The sequence below is a fragment of the Dermacentor variabilis genome, chromosome 11 (assembly GCF_050947875.1).
Source record: "Dermacentor variabilis isolate Ectoservices chromosome 11, ASM5094787v1, whole genome shotgun sequence".
NCBI lineage: Eukaryota > Metazoa > Arthropoda > Arachnida > Ixodida > Ixodidae > Dermacentor > Dermacentor variabilis.
Genome location: NC_134578.1, coordinates 110,694,695 through 110,705,460, shown reverse-complemented (window position 1 = coordinate 110,705,460; position 10,766 = coordinate 110,694,695). Strand labels below are relative to the sequence as shown.

Below are 10,766 nucleotides of genomic sequence, written 5' to 3'. Positions count from 1 at the left end.
TTGCATAAACAAAAAGGCAGTACACCATCATAAAATACTACTGACAGTACTTTCAGCTTGTGCGCTGCAGAAGCTGCATTAAAAATGGTTTTAATAGCCAAACAGATTATTGTTCCATTTTGCAATGACATTTAGGCAGGCACTTTTCCTTTGCCATGTAAATAGTATAAATACACAATTTGTTTAAAAGGTCTAAACAGATACTGCTTTGTTGCTTTGAGTGATGTGTTCGTATTGCAATAGACGAGGCAACCTAAAGTTTGCCCGCCCGGCACCAGCGCCGAATGCTCCCCTAGCGGACCGATGGAAGTTTCGAGGGTCGTCGCTGCGCTGGCGCGCGCCCGTGTTCTGTACGGCGGGAGCGCTCGTGCGCGTGGTTTTTGCGATGCCGAGTGCGATCTCATCAGCCAGGAAAGGTGGCACGCAATACTGATGTGTTGTTGATTGCCACAGCAGCCGCGAAGACACGAAAGGTCGTACGCCGCCCGTGAAGTTCTACAGATTTCCTGGGAAGTGGTACGAGAAGCACAGACGACAAGCATGGATAGCTGCAGTGCGCCGAGTCAAGTAAGCCTCATACTTTCGCATTCGCGTGTAATATCTTGAAAGCGGAATAGTCATATGCCTGTTTTTAGTGCACAGCCGTTTGTTTAGGCGTGTCGCGTTGTTGAATTGTGGTGGCATCCGCCGTTTGTTAGCGGTAAATGCATGCGTGTTGCGCCGCTAAGCTCTACGACGCGCGCTCGATTCCCAGCCACGGCGGCCGCATCTCGATAGGGGCAAAATGCAAGAACACCCTTGTTACCGTGTGCTTTGATTTTTGTGCACGTTGAAGAACCCCCCGAGGTTAAAATTATTCCTGAGACTCCCCATTACAGCGGGCCTCATAATGATTTCGTGGTTCTGGCATGGTTTTGGCACTTAGAACCCCCGAATTTATTTGATTGCACTGTGCCTTCACCCGCGATCGGCATGGACGAGCTCACGATAATTGTTTCCCTTTTCCAAACGCTGCAACTTAAACTACTAGTTGTGCAGGTAACGAAAGGGGCCGCGCGCTACTTTTGTGTGGTAGCAGACCGTATTTAATGCAAGCCGCGGTCGTCGCGTGCGTCGGGAAGCGGCAGATCGGAAAGCAGCAGCTCGAGTCGTGCGCGTTATTTTTGTTGTTTGCCCATGCTTTCTAAGTATCTAAGTGTGCAAGTATCATAACTTGTAGTAGTACCACTCTTGTAGAATAATATATGCACGCAATCACAGGAACGTTACCTTTGCAAACACATTATTGGGAGTAATTTAATCCCCACAAAAAATAGGCACACATACTGTTTCATCTATATGCGGGCCGCATTTCGATGGGGGCGAAATGCGAAAACACCCGTGTGCTTAGATTTAGGTGCATGTTAAAGAACCCCAGGTGGTCGAAATTTCCGGAGTCCTCCACTACGGCGTGCCTCATAATCAGAAAGTGGTTTTGGCACGTAAAACCCCATAATTTAATTTTAATTTAAATTATAGGCGATGCAGATGGAAGTGGCGCCAAACAGACCAATGGCAATCACAACAGTCTTCTCAGCAGTCAGCACCACCGGGACATGTGCTTTCGTACTGCAGCGACGCAGCTCTTGAGCAGCAGCAAGACACGTGTGAAACAGACTCCAGAACATGCCTTTGTAAAGTGACGGAACCGTCAAGAAGCAGCCCAATGGATCTGCAGTCATCGAGTAGTATGACAACAGAAGTTCCTGCTGCCAGTGTGACTTATGTTGCAATTGAAATAAAAGTGGCTAAATTTCTGAACATGGTGCGTACCTCTAACTCGACGTCATATACGATCTTGTCGGACACCTGTGACACGCACTTGGCTTTCACTCTCACATCACCGTCCACAATTTGTTCAACGCCGTACACGTTCGGAAGCAGACGCTCCCCTATCGTGAGGTTGCCGCCACGAAAAAAAGCTGTCGGCGTCGGCAACCTTCTTGAAACCGCACGGCAATCTTTGCATCGCTGTTGCACAAGCAGGCGATCTGCCGCCGTCGAAAACGGAGCGCCGTGAGAACGAGCAGCGAAGAAAAGCGCGAACGGCACAATGCAAACAAAGCGGAGACTACGCCACGACGCGACCGCGCTGCTTGGCGTTTCCACATTGGGGGAGGCGCAGCAGCGCCGCTTGGCCATGGTTTTCTCGTCTATAGCTGAAGTGCCTTACATGCAGTGCCACTTGTCCCCGGCTCCGTCCCGACGGAAACGTGGGCAGCTGCTGGTGGGGCAGGGGGCACTGGAACATCAGGCTCCTCCTTACTGGAGGTGTCTTGCTGGAACAATAAAGTGCAGGACATAATGTGATTAAGTTCCGTCAACTGGCTGCAATGTCTAATTTCACTTATAGTTTTTCAATCAGAAAATTCTTAATCCAGCATGTGGCATACTAGTGACTTCGAGCTTTGACAACTCGTTGCTAATGCTTTACGGATTAACGAGCCATGCAATCTATCACAAGGTGCTTCTTAACAGCATTGCTTTAACAGCAGTGGGGCAGCATTTCCATTCTTGCAAAGTACGCATATCATGTGCTGGCATTTGTGCTGAATTGTAAGAAAACGCACACAAGCACACAACGGCAAAATACTCACCACGGTGTAACTGCCCGACATTGGTACACATAGCAACGAAAATTGCTACGCACCTCTGCGTCGTCGGCGAAGAAATCCACAGGAGCGGAAGCTGGCCTGGTTCTGCCAAGTACGTCGAGCACGCGGCCCTCCAGGCCGCCCAGCTTCTCGCCTCCCGTTTTCCTACAAATGTATGAACACCGTGAGCTTATACGTTCCGAAGATTTTGCTAGCCGCGGGCTCACCTCTTCTCGGCGCCCACCTGCGCCGCGATCCTCCGGCAGCCGTAGCATAGCCGGGCTCAATACAGGCGACCGCACCGCGCTGCTTTGACTGCCAAGGCCACCGCATCACCTCCTCTCCTTGTCAATACGTCACGAGTCGGATGGTAGCGGTGGATGGGGGAGCGCTGCGTTTCTCCGTGGCTGCTACGCTAGAGCGGCAACGCGTGGAGCGTTTTCTTGGTGGCTTTGGTGGGGCATGCTGCACCGTGAACGCGATTGCTTTTCTTCGATTGTGTGTGGTTCGTCGTACACGGAACCGCAACGGTGCCTGGCTGTTGTTGCGCACCAAACTGCAAGTCCAATTATGACGGACGACCAAGTGTCCGAGTGCACAAGTTCCCATCTGACCGAGCCGCTCGGGAAGCCTGGACGAGAGCAGTTCCTCAGAAGGACTTCTCGCCAACGAAGTACACAGTGGTAGGTATTTCTTCTCTCTATTGTTATTCTGGGTTTCCAGACGAATAGGTTTCGTCAGCATAGTACGCAATGCATTCGTGCACGCGCGCACAATAGATGGGTCTCTGCACCTGTCGACGCGCATGTAAATTCAACCTGTTCGTCGAGCTTCATACCTGTAACGGCTTGTATTTTTTTTTCAGCTCTGTGAAGAGCATTTCTTGCTATCAGATTACTTGAAGATGACACGTTACATGGGGACGTCAAGACAGGAAAAGTGGTCGAAGTTGCCATGAAAAGCATTCGTCTAAAGAAAACTGCAGTTCCGAGCTTGTTTCCCAACTTCCCTGCCTATTTATCACCTCCGTAAGCGTGCGTTCGAGAAGCGCCGGGTGCGAAAAGAGCGCGCTTGCAAGCCACATATTTGCAAAAAGCAATAATGCTTTCTCAGCAAACCCAAGCAGAAGAGGACGCCAAAAATGTGTTTGGTAACTTTGCGGACTTGCTGAAGGCCTTGCCAAGCTTTCAGAGTACGGACTTCTGGACAGTTTTGAACAAGGGCCCCAAGGTATTCTTTCTGGACTTGTCACTTCAATCTGCTCCTGCAGTCCGTACTTCGGTGATCGTGTCCACATACCTGCGCGTCGAAATATTTTTTGGTGAAACGGGTGTGAGGAAGTGTGGTGATGTGTTAGTTCCTGAAAAGCTGTGCGACTTGAGATTTGAAAACTGTTACACATGATCGAAGAGACCCATAAGGATATCAGCACTGAGCGTTCTGGAAAGGCTCTTCATCTACTGACATTGGTTTCGACATTGCTAGAGGAAGTAAGTGGAAAACATTTCGCATGCGAGTTGTAAGAATGGCATTTGGAAGTGCTTAAATTCTTGAAGAGTCAAATTGATCTTGTTTTGAATAATGCTGGCCGATATCCACCCATTTATTGGTTTTTGCTAGCCTTTTGTTCACAATTTCACCTCATACAGATTCCTGAGAAGTTCGATGAAGCTTAAGATGCTGCATCCTGATACAATCAGAAGGCTGTGTTCATTGTACGATGTACGCCCTGAAACGGAGCAGGAAGAATGTAGCTTTCTTTCCTATGCAAAGCGTATTGTAAGCACATATAAAGAGCATGAAAAGACTGTAACGTTAATGATAGATGAGATTCACCTTCAATCATTTTTTTATTACAATGCTGGCTTTGTTACTGGTGTTGCGGTAAATTCATCGACTGCAGCAAAAACTGCCCACGTATTTATGATACAGAGCCTGCTTTCTTCAAACAAGGATGTTGTACGCATTCTTCCTGCGGCGCAAATCGATGCTAAGGCGCTGCACGACTTCCTTCGGAAGATTGTTCTTGATCTGGAGGCATCTGGTTTTAGAAGATCGCAGTGATCTCGGACAATAACTCCATAAACAGAAAAGACATGTCCTACTTCGCTAAGACGGCAAGTGTCAGCATTGTTTACCAGCATCCTGCTGACCCATCATGACCCCTGTTTTTCGTGGTGGACCCAGTTCACATACTAAAGTGTATAAGAAATAACTGGCTGAATCAATGAAACATTGGCAAATGCATGTACTTTCCTGAACCGAAGAGTGATGAGGCTGAACCAAAGATACTTACAGCATCTTTTAAGGTATTATGCCAGTTGCACGAAGCTGAAAAGCATGAGCTCTTGAAGCTAGCGCCAACGCTTACTTTGCAGTCACTGAACCCCTCGAACATGGAACGGCAGGACGTTAAATTGGCCTTAAAGATTTTTAACTCATCTACTGTTACTGCTCTCAGTGTTGCAACGTTCCAGCATGCAAAAGAAACATCTCAATATGTCGACACCATTTTGACTTGGTGGAACATTGTTAACGTCAAGGCGCCAAGAAATGGACCGCGGTTGCGAGACGAGTTGCAAGGTCCAATAGTTTCATCCTCATGTCTCCTCAACTAGAATTCTTAGAGAGAACAGTTCAACGGCTTGATCACTGCGGAAGCCTCAAACATGACAATGGCCGCCTGACACGTGAAACGCACACAGCTTTCAGCCACACAACCCACGCCTTGCACGAACTTGCCATATACTGTCTCGAAGAGCTTCATTTCGAGTATGTTCTTTTGGGCGAATTTCAAACTGATAGCTTGGAGGATCGCTTTGGAAAGTACCGGTGCGTGTCTGGTGCCAATTACCACGTGTCTAAAAGGCAGATATATTAATCTGAAAACAAACTGCGTTTGCAGAAGGTTCTGGACCTGCCAGATTTGGACATTCTACTACCACCGAGCGCGAGCACGTTGGAGACAAGTGTAAATTCAGGAAACGGCCAGTTTCACGTCACTGTGACCGACTCTGACGTTGAGAAAAAAACGTCAAGGCTACCGGCACTAACCTATGTTGCCGGCTATTGTGCCCATGCAGCTCTAAAAAAGTTGACATGCGCATCTTGCAGTGAAAGCCTTGTGATTCAAAACGTCGATCTAGATGAACCTGAGAATGCATTAATCACGAAGATGACGAGGGGTGTCGTGAAGTTTCCACGAGCAATTGTAGTTAATGCTGTACTCTTTACTGAAATTATATTGGACAAGCTCAGGACACTAGAATATGCCGTACGATTTTTCAGCCTTCCTAAGCAGAAAGATACTCTTGTCGGCCTTGTGTTCGCCACCCTTCATGACTTTGAGGATGTAGATGTGTGTGCTTTCGGTCATCCTGCACAGCCGGTAATGGGGCATGTTGTAAGTGCTGCAGCGAATACTGTTGAACAACTTGTGCCGCACAGAAAATGAGAAATTACGCAACGCCAAGAACGACCGAAAATTGCAGACCCTGATGGCCTGAGATATGTTTCTCATTATTTATTTTTTATTAATGAAGCTCTGTTTTGTTGAATATCTACGTATGTTTCTGTTGACAGAACCCCTGTATAAAGAAACCTGTGGCGTAGCTCGGACTTATTTGCCTGCATTATCAATATTTAAACCCAGCCTTTTGGCCAATTCAAATGTTAGTGTTTGAGTGTATTGTGCTACCTGTTTATGATTCGAACTCTCCATGCTATAGCAATCCATTAATTGCATGTCTTCCTTCAGGACTGAGAGTAGGCCTCTCGTTTTTGACTTACTTTTCACCATTATCTCAGCATTTTATGAAGACCAAAAAGGCCTGCAAACTAGGCGAATGGAAATAGAAGAACCACAAGAAATGGTACAACAATGAGGGAAGCTTATTCTATTTGAGAATTAGTTGTGTGTGACCCTATAATGATAAAATTTTCACACTAAAATGAATCTCGATATTCGTGTGTCTAGCGAGGACTGTTTTATGCAATTCAAGAGTGAGAATGATAATTGTATATGGAAGATTTAAAATGTTTGTTTCTGAATGCACTTGTCATTTGTGAATTAAGTATATTCTGTGTCTTCAATATGCAGTTTTCCTCTTTCTTTCTTTCCGTCTAAGGTTAAATTGACTAAGCAGCATGCAGTTTGCTTCTCTTAGTCCCGACGAAACATCACAAGCACAATAAGGGAGATCGTGTTGCGATACACGCAAAAAAATGTCGCCAGTCAAGTAATCTAAGGAAGGTATGAAAGAATGTTGCTTTCTATGGTGGTGTTGACTGCGGTGAACCAGCGGCTCCCCCTTATTTTTTGCGTCAGCTATACGTGTCTTGCCTTGGAACCGAAACATATGCATTTATAGGTTGCTCTCACTTTAGGGAAAGCGCTAATTTCCCCATGCCATAGTATCCGCGACGCGCAAAGAGACACCCTGCAAGCGCAACGAACCTAGGCGCGGAGCCGCCGACGGCGTCGACTGTTCGGCCCATCCGACTAGCGTGACGCCACACCGGCGTGCGGAGTCCCTGCATTTTTTTCTAGGTGGCTTTGGTTCAGCGCCGCGGCAACCTCCTCCCAGAGTGCTTTGGAGGACTCGCCACCAGGTGGCCGAGCTGAACGGACGTGTGCCTTTTCGTCTCCGACACTCGCTGTCTTCCTTCTGTTACTTTGGGCCGTAGGGCCCAAAAGTCGCATCGACCGTGGCCATGGATGACCCAGAGGCAGCTTTGAACGTTCCATTACTCGAGGACATGGAGTTACAGCAGTTTGAAGACGCCCTCACGCCAGAGGATACGCCAAACCTAACGAGCACCTCGACCGACGCCATGGTAGACGCCACCGCTTCGAGGAAGGCGCCGCTGCGTCCAGACGTGAATCCGTTCGCTCCACTTGCTGAACCTGTAATAAAGTTGACACTCACTCACTCACTCACTTGCTGAACCTGAGCCACCAAGTGGAAGCAAAGGCAAGTCCGATGATTTGCTGGTCGCAAACCTACTCATCGTACCCACCGCCAAGCATGGCCAGAAACGCGCACGCGGAACCCTGTCCGCGGTAGCTGCAGCTGCAGCAGCTAAACCCAAGGCTGCGTTTCGTCATGGCGTCTCTCGCTACAACGGCAACGTATGACTCGGACTCGGCGTCTACTCACGAAGATGACAGGGAACAAGGAGCATGGAAGACCGTCACATATAAACGCCGCAATCTAGGGAAGAAACAAGCGAACGCGCGCGCTCAACGCCATTCATACGCTCACACTGTGATCCTAAAACCTCAAGAGCCATGCAGAATCAAGGATGAAAATTTCATTGCTATTGATGAGGCAACCTGGAATCACATTCACAGCCCTCCCTCAACGCATGAAAGGGAAGCTGACCCGATCGTTCAAATCAGGTATTTGGACAGGAGTAATCAAATAGCGGTTGACACCGATGATCGCGAAACGCGAGATGACCTTCTGACTTTAATACAGCTTCCAATAAATGGCAAGCCAACTGCATTTCGAGCATACGAGGCCATACAAAAGGATCAAATCCGGGGCATTATCCGCAACGCAAAAGGAATGACTGCCGAGCAGCTTACCATGAACCAGCACTGCCGGAAGTGCGACATTATCAGCGCTCGCCCCATTGGGGAGAAAGGCACAGCTGCAGTCACTTTTAAAGGGACTAGCCTTCCATACAAAATCGGGCTCAAGTCTTTCACAACACGAGTCTGCCCGTTCAAGTCGCAGGTTTACGCTTGTGAGACGTGCCACAAATTAGGACACGGAAAACAGCATTGTCCGAATTTTAACAGCCCGCGTTGCGCCACACGTGGCGGCAAGCAGCATGGCTGTGACGAGGTCTGTCGCAACCAGGGGCCGAAATGCCGCAATTGTGGGAGTAAACAGCTTGCAACGGCTCGAGACTGCCCTCAGCGCATAAAGATCAACAGACATCTGCGCGTGAAGTCAAAATGACCTCAGAAGCAAAGCCAGAACTCCATGGGGTCATAACCGTAAGCTGATGAGCGCCCTCAAAAGACAGTGACCATGAGACACAACTTTTACACTGGGCCTCCCTGCGCTCCATCAACATCGACTCCTCCGATACCGCCGGAAAATAAACCGATTTCCGACCACGGCAAACATACCTTTGCTAATGTCGTCAAGATGGCTAACAGCGAAGCGTTAGAACACGCGAAAGCGAGTCACGACAGAATTACAGGTCAGTCTGTTCCCGCCTCACTCTTAGCAAATGAAGGTGCTCGTATGCACGGACAAGTCCATGAAACTACCTCTCGAGCCCTCACTGTCGGGACGCCAGAGCAGAGCCAGCATAAGCTGCTAGAAACGCAGCCAAAACCAAAAATTCAGCCTGACTACGAAGCCATCTTCTCTGCACGCCTGGCACAAATGGAACAGAACATCATGTCAAGGGTACAAACGATGATAGAACGAGCTATCGAAACATGCGTTCGCACAGTCATGGAGCGCCTAATGCTCAATGGAACGCTCTCCTTCGGAGGTCTTACCACGGCCGCATCAGTTAATACGGCGCCTTTGCTGCCTGTACAGACCGCTCCGACGCAGATGGTTCACACACAACATGGCTCGGCTAATCACTCAAGGTAATGTTCGCGGTCACGGTCGGGATGTGGGGGGAGCCATCCCGACCGTGATTCAGTGGTACTGCCGCTCCCTCAAGAAGAAAAAAGCAGACATGACTTTACGCTGGGGCCTGTCTCATAACAGTCTCAGACCCGCCGTTCTGGCATTGCAGGAGGTAAACTGCGTTATGCCACGTTTACTATACTACGAGGGCTATGGCTTCCCCGAAGACACCGTCACACCTGTGTGCACAGCTGTGTATGTGGATCGAAGACTCACCCACACAAAGCTCGACACTGAGCCTTGGTGTTCGAATATTGCTAATGTTACCGGATGGCGGATTCAACTCACGCCCGAAAGAATAATCATTGTTTTTTCCGTGTACATACGTCCAGAAAATGCACGAAGGAAGACTAAGCGCGCCTCGGTAGACTTTAGCTACCTACAACATTTTCGGAAGATCTATCCCAAGGATACAATTCTAATCTGTAGAGACTTCAATGCTAAACACGTAGCCTGGAACTATAATAAGTGCAGCCCACGCGGTCGTCGTATCATGGAAGAGTTTGACCATTATGGACTATCGCTGCTTAATGTGCCGAAATCCCATACGAGGCTCGGACAGGACACAAGGCAAGCAGTATGACGCCAGACTTAAAATTGTCCTCGAGACCCAGAAGCTGCCAATGGAAACTTCTAGAGGACCTACTTGGCAGTGGCCATCTTCCAATTGCCATCACAGTGAGAACAAATGGTTCCTCGTGCCGCCCGTCGTCTTACAAACCGGATTGTACGATTACGCACTGGGACAAATATCGGATGCTGCTAGAAGAAGACGGCCCAGTTAACAATCTTGGGGCCCTGTAACGTAAAACTATTCCAATATGTTTCTATTCCAATCTCCTGACGTCAAATTTGCGTAACCACCAACGCAAGCACCGGGCGGTCACCCGCGGGGTTGTCTGAACAGACCAATCAAACGCTCTCCTCGTTCATAAGATGTCACTTTTGTTTGCTTGAAAAACGAATAACATTGCCTACACTGAGCGGCTTGTCATATTTAATTGGCTGACAAGAGGCGAGGAGAACGCTCAAGTGGAGAGGGATTCGATGGGGCCGAGCCACTGCACTGAAAGTCGATAACCGGATGAAGAGGGTGGTGCCGGCCTTTACGATTGGTCGGCTTTCCCTTACTTCGCTTGCGGTGGCTGGACGAAAATCGCGGCGGCATGCAACTGAAGCTCAAGAATGTTGCTAAAACGGACCCTCAGAAAAGAAGAGTTGGCAGAATGACGGGGTAAACGTGCCGAAAGTGCTCGAAAACGTTACACGGCCACGCAAGAAGTTTGATTATACGCAAATACACCCATGCTCTCCGGCAGGTGCGAGTAGCCAGCGTCTGAGCGATCGGCGGCAGCCATCTTCTATTCCTTTCGGAACGGGGCAGCCTGCGGCTATTCCGAAGAAAATTCAGTTTTTTTCGGCATATTAATGCATCTTTATCGCGTGCACGTCACTTTGACGCGGTGAGTTC

General features: G+C 48.7%; 1 long non-coding RNA gene across 1 annotated transcript; it reads left to right on the top strand.

Moving 5' to 3' along the window:
* The first annotated feature begins 527 nt into the window (after window positions 1–527).
* Window positions 528–1,800, top strand: LOC142563090 (uncharacterized). Its single transcript, XR_012824299.1, has 2 exons — window positions 528–567; window positions 1,519–1,800. It is a non-coding gene; the product is annotated as an uncharacterized LOC142563090 (long non-coding RNA).
* The last annotated feature ends 8,966 nt before the right edge of the window (window positions 1,801–10,766 follow it).